This window comes from Zeus faber (assembly GCF_960531495.2).
Source record: "Zeus faber genome assembly, chromosome: 17".
Taxonomy (NCBI): domain Eukaryota; kingdom Metazoa; phylum Chordata; class Actinopteri; order Zeiformes; family Zeidae; genus Zeus; species Zeus faber.
Window position 1 is genome coordinate 19,095,706 of NC_137204.1, and position 6,667 is coordinate 19,102,372.

A 6,667-nucleotide genomic window follows, 5' to 3' on the forward strand; every position below is an offset into this window, starting at 1 on the left:
ACAATAAACAAAAAGGCTCCCTGGCCAAAACTGGGAACATAAAACAAGAGAGTAGGTTGGGGGTCTGGTCTGCAGGCGTTGCAGCATCCTGCACCATGCGCTCCCCACTATAAGACAAGAGAATATACTGTATAAGAAAGCTCTCCCAACCAGGTCCGACCAATCGGCAGACCGTGGCTTAACCACGCCCCCTTGTCTGCCACATACCCCCACTGCCCGACTTAGGCCAAGGAACTGTCTGGCCGCCAGACCACTCCCCTAAGAGCGGAGAGGAAGCCGGCCAGCACCATCTGTGACCCAGGTCTATGGATCCCCTTGAATTCAACGGCTGAAGAGCCAGTTACTAAGGGGTGATCCACGTGTTGGTATCCTTCATGCAGTGGAGCCACTGCGGCGGGAAGTGGACCGAACAGAGGGTGACAGTGCGCCCCAGGAGGTAGTACCAGAGGGCGCCGACCCACTTGATGGCGAGGCAGTCCTTCTCGACCGAGCTGTACCTGGACTTCCGCCCGGAGAGCTTCCTGCTGATGTACACCACCAGTATGTCGGCTCCCGCCACCTGCTGGGACAAAACTGCCACTAGCCCTCTGTCCGACAGGCAGTCTACAAGCAAAAAAGGAGAGAAAAGCACTGGCTTCCAACAGAGAGCTGATTTAACTTTATCAAACATCGACTGGCACTTCTCCATTCACTGGACAGGATCTGACGCGCCTTTTCTATTCGCGACCGTGGCAGTTTTATCTATCTGGGGTCGCTGGCCTGCATGCCTCAGGGACTCGAGCACTGCGCCCACATGCTGCATGTGCCGCCCCCAGGTGTCACTGTGAATAATTACGTCATCTATGTTGTGTGCTGGGGCAAGACCTGGTCCATCAGTCTCCGAAATGTGGCTGGCGCCCCAAACAACCCGAACAGAAGAATTGCAAATTGGTACAAGCCCTGCAGAGTGGAGAAAGCCTATTTTACCTTGGAAGCTGGTGACAAGGGAATCTGCCAGTAGGCCTTGGTTAAATCCGGTGTTGTAAAAAATCTAGCCGTGCCTAACCAATCAAGGAGTTTGTCAACCCAGGGCATTGGATACACCTCGAATTTCAACACCGCGTTCACCTTTCGGAACTCTACACAGAAGTGGACCGACCCATCGGGCTTACCTACCAGTACGATGGGACTACACCAGTCGCTTGGAGACTCCTCTATCACCCCCATGTCCAGCATGGCCTTCATTTCTGCCTGCACGATTTTGGGTTTATGTTCAGGCAGGCGATATGGCCGGGAGTGTACTTTCACGTCCGGGGTCGTCTCCACGTGGTGGTGAATGAGAGATGTGCGGACTGGCAGGGCGGAGAAGACATCAGAAAACTTTTTGCTGTTGTAGAGCGGCCACGTCCGTGCTCTGGCCCCGTGAGAAATGGTTACTGGAAAGGGTCGTTTTTGGAACCTCTGGCCCCAACTCATCCCTCTAGATCATCGCAGTGGCTAGAGACACGGACACCCGCTCCTTCCACTCCTTTAGGAGGTTAAGGTGATAAGATTAAGTTGCTCTGCTCCTCCCCAACCCGCCGTGTGACCATGAAGGGCCCTTGCCACTTCACAAGTAATTTAGAGCTGGACGTAGGGCGCAACACTAACATCCTGTCTCCCAGTGCAAATTGCCTGAGCCAAGCCCTTCTGTTGTATAAGATAGATAAATACTTTATTCATTTGTGGAGGGAAATTGCAGCGTTACAGCAGCACACATCTTAATAAATAGATGTATAGCTTTGCTTCTAAGATTGAACTTCGTTCTTACTGGTGCTAGGTCCTTCCTCCCAGTTTTCCTTAATTAGGTCCAGCAACTCCCAGGGTCTCCTTTGCCGAAGAGCAGTTCAAAGGGAGACCTAATTGATATGCACCTCCAGGCACCGGGCCCCTGAAGGCGGTGCAGGGTGGGGACTAATCCGGTCCTCCCAGGAGACAGAGGAGGGGGAAAACCTGCGCTAGGGGCCGGGAGAGTCATCGCCCAAGGCGGGTCCGCCCCACTCTTCCAGGAGCTCAAGCTGGCGAGGACGCACTCCAGCTGGCAGCGGAGGAACTCGTGCTCATCTTTCAGGTCTGTGAGGCGCCTCCGCATGACAGCTGATCGGCTCTGGGGTTCCTTTCATCCGATGTCCTGCTCCTCCCAATCCCTGTTCAGGCGCCGGTTGTGGGAGTCTTTCTGGCAGTGGGGCGCTGACATGGCAAGAGTTTTTATTAGAATAATAAACAACATTTGGCTCGCTGGCCAAAACCAAGAACATAAAATAAAGAGAGTAATCAGTGTCTGGGTTTCCGCGGTCATGGTCTTGCAGCGCCCTGCACCACGCGATCCTCACTGTAAGACAAGACAACACATAAGAAAGCTCTCACAGCCATGTCCGATCAGCCAGCGCTAATGAGGCCGATTGGCGGACCCGATACAGCTGCGCCGTGGTGGGAAGTAGCCAGCGCCGTCACACGCAGACTGTGGCCTAATCACGCCCCCACGTCTGCCACGGGGAGTTAATGTATACATGACTTGTGGATCGCAGGGAGTTTTATATCAAGAAAGATCTTTGAAGACTTAAACAACGACGTAAAACGTCATTGCAAGCGTTTTTAAACGTAAGGAAAGAAATTCATGGAAATGATGATTGATCTGCAGTGAACTAACTCTCTACGTTTGTCCTCCTTCTCCAGCTCTGCCTTCCAAGTCAAGATTCAATGTCTTTCAGTTACTTCGGTTGCTGAGAAGTAAAAAAAAGCTTGCGGTCGCTGAAATGAGTCAATTTGTAGCATGAAAGCAACGTAATAACCGGTCATGTCTAACGGGGAACTACCGTATTACAGAAAAGTCTTCAAAAATCATTGCTGTCTTTACTGAGTTGGCCTCATCATCACTATAAATCAGTGTCTGTTTATTAGATGTTCTTTTTGAGCTAAACAGGCCGCCGTACCATGGAGTTGAAGTGGTAGAATCGCCAGTCAGCTCTGACGGACCGTCAAAACGAAATTTCATTTTGCAAGGAGTGTCCTCATTTCATTTTATGAATGGAAGCATTGCTTTATAAAGCGTTGGATTGTTCCACTAAATTGCCTATTTTCCAGCGCCCTTCACATTCTCAGCGGCACAAACCAGTCAGTGAAAGCAAAGATTATTATCAAGCGTAGATTTGGTCGGGACTCATAAGGAGCGGCTTAAGGGGCTGGACGGAGACCTGAAAGATAGGATTTGTCTGATTTTGGAAACATTAGTTGTTTGTCTGGTCCTGGCCGCCTGAGGTGACCCCTCCGCCGCCAGACCCAGCCGTCCAATTAATGACAACACTGATGTGTCATCCCTGTCAGTCGCTCTGATGAGTGAAAGGAGGAAAAAAATAAAAAATACTGTAAATGCAATGAATTTACAGTCATTAAAATACAATAATACAAATAAAGAATAAAATAGAATAAAGGATATGGGTTTTATTCACTCCACCAGACCAGTGAAAAACAATATGAAATCGCATGGTTATTTAATTGTACATTTATGCTAAATAAAAATATCTTGAACGGATCCTTAAAATGAATACATAACTAAGGAAAACGTATGTTATGAAAAGGGCTCTGCCATCTGCTCTCAAGTCAAACAATGATCTTTCTGTTACGTCCATCTCATTTAAATGTGTTGTATTGGTTTGTTTGTACCTATTTAGGGGTCCAGCACTCTAGTGCGGGAACCCTATTTTTTTGATCCGATTGATTCTTTTTCTTGGAGCCATTCTCCGCTGAAGGTGCCTGCCGCTCAGAAACCGTAAGACCCATGGACATGAAACTTAGATGATAGGGTCGACATGTTCCGAAACTAGCAAACACAAAAAAAAGGACTCATCAGGTAGATGGTTGTGCTATAACGACCATTGTTGTTTTGCATTTTGTCTAATAACTTCTGAACCGCTGGCCAATGTTGGACCACAGTATGTCTGGCCTGCGCATTTCACATAATCTGCCATAACTCATCAACGCATTATGCTATCATCATCCAATAAAGTAGATATGTGCAGGTTATGACTCTGAGGCACTGTGAAAAATCTGGAGTTGTTTGGTCAATAGGTGGAACTATAGCAACCGTATAACTTTCAATGGCCACCATTTTAAACTAAGAATTTGGTCAAATGTTCATCAAAATTGGACCACAGCATGTCTGGACTGCCCCGAATGCAATTTATCCAATGGATTTTTGCTACATCCCATAGCTAGTTTAGCCACAATTAATCTCTCAACGTTTACAAAAAAGGTCAGATTATGTGATCATAATCATAACTCATCAACGCATCATCATCCCAAAGAAAAATCATCCTGATAGACAGGCCATTTTTGCAAGATGCTTCGCAAAAAAAAGTGTTTAAAATGCTTTAAATACAAAAGAAAAAAATATGGATGTGTTTTTTTACCTTACGTGACATATCATGGAAACTAAATTATAAAAAGTTGTATTTGTTCTCATTGTTGAAAAGGATTCACAGAGCAGTTTTGTTCTAAGGGCACAAAATGACACGTTCTCATATGTAGTATGTTGTAGTATGCGCGTGGTTTTTTCGCTTGTTTTCACATCGGTGCAATTACTGGGACTAACCTGGACCCCGTGCATTGCTGCCTGCAGCTATATTTTCGAATTGTGTTTGTATTTTCTACATCTTTATGGGTGAGACTCTTGCAGAGCTTTGGTTTCGTGCTCATTTTGTGCTCATTCGTGCTCAATCCAATGTGTATTTTAAAATAATATTTCCACTCGTGTAAACTGTAAACATTTAGAAGCTCTATGAGATTTGGTATTTTTCTTTTTATTCATATTTAACGATTTGTCTACTTAATCTCTTTGTTTCACAATTAACGGAAAGTCTGCCTATTTATTTGTCATATTAATCATATCTGAATTATGGAAGTCTTCATGGGGCAGCGCAGGGCAACCATTAGAGGCACATTCTCATCAGGAGAAACGTGTTATCTAATAGCAGAGAGGATCAACTCCTCATTTATATTAAGGACTGTGCTGTCTCTATGGATTAGCAGGGATTTAGTAACAGCCATAGGCGATGTAACACAGAAATCAGAGATTATCAATAACACTAAAAATCATTGAGTCACAGCAAACTACGCCCGGAGGCCGGGTTCAGACATTACAAACGTGGCGTTTCGTCATGCCATATACATTCTTTTTTAAATCCTAAGGCCCATTTCCATATTTGTCAACCAAAATACCATAAGATGACTTGAATAATTCTAAAACTGCCTGACACAAAACCAGGAGGGGAGCATAATGGCTGTAGCTCTATTTTAGTGGTGGGCGTTTCGACCCCCTTCACGGACACAAATCTTTTGACTGAGTTCGCTAAGAAAGACTCGTTCACAGATTGGTGAATGATTTCCGGTGAGTCTCACGTTGGCGAACGACTCGTTCTTGCGCTGGATGCGTTCAGCGAGTCCTCCCTGCAGCCGAAGTCCGTGCAGGAAATCTGCTGGGTATAACCATGTTAAAACAAGTTTGACACTCCACTTTGTTACGCCCAACACTCCACTTCTGTACCCCCTTTGACATCTTTTTTTTCAGCTGAGTACCCCCTTCAATGGAATTGGAAGGAAAAACAACAAAACATGAAACATTATATCCAACCAATATTTTTAACAGTTTTTTTTTAAATTTTCGCAGTACGCCCTGCAGTACGCCCTGCAGTACCCCCACTTTAGACATACTGGACTACAGCACTTGAGACACTCAACTACGTCCAGGATGGTCACGATTTTGAGCTGTGTGTCGCGGGTCCCAACAAATATCTGGAAAACACTAAAATGTCCCGGTTTTCAACATTCACTAGCAAATCGTCAATAATAATATTATTATCATACTTAAAAATGCTGCGTTCTGCACACACTGCAAGAGTATCGGTCATGCGCAGTGAAAATGCCAACACAACACAAAATATGAAGACAGCCTAAAGCAAGCACTAATAGTAATAATAATAACAATAATAATAATAATAATAATAATAATAAAAATATTAATTGTCCCGCATCCTGAGGTAAACGCCTATCGTGTGTGCATAAGGGCATACATGTGCTCGTGCATGAACATGTTTGTACACTAAAAGGTACCGGTTTGGGGTTTTTTTCACAGCCTAACATCCATCCCATAGCATAGAACTCCAGTCGGCCCAGTTTAAGGTGAATTAAAAATATATCTATCATCAGTGACAATTTATTTATATTCTATTAATCAAAGGGGAAAATAAGGTTGCCACCCGCCCTGTATTTGACAATTAAAGCTGGGTTACCGTTTTGAATCAATATGGCATTTAAATCTGAAATATTAAGCAAAAATATTTTTTATGATCAATTTGACCTGACAAAGATTTTTCTTCGACTTAAATGTCAATGTTGGTAGGTGTAGGTGGGATCATGCTTTGCAGCGCACACACGGAACAATGAACGAATCCAAGGAACTAAAGCGAACCGCAGGAAACAGTCCTGAACTATTTCCGCCTGTTCTTTCGGCCCGTTGTCCAACTCTTTCCAGCGGTAGCTGTGGGCGGAAGGCGGAGACTCAAACGCGCCGAGGGTTGAGGATTCGGCTCATTTCGTTCACCTAAGGAGGTTCGGTCAAAGAGAACGAATCGCTCGCCAACGACCCAACACT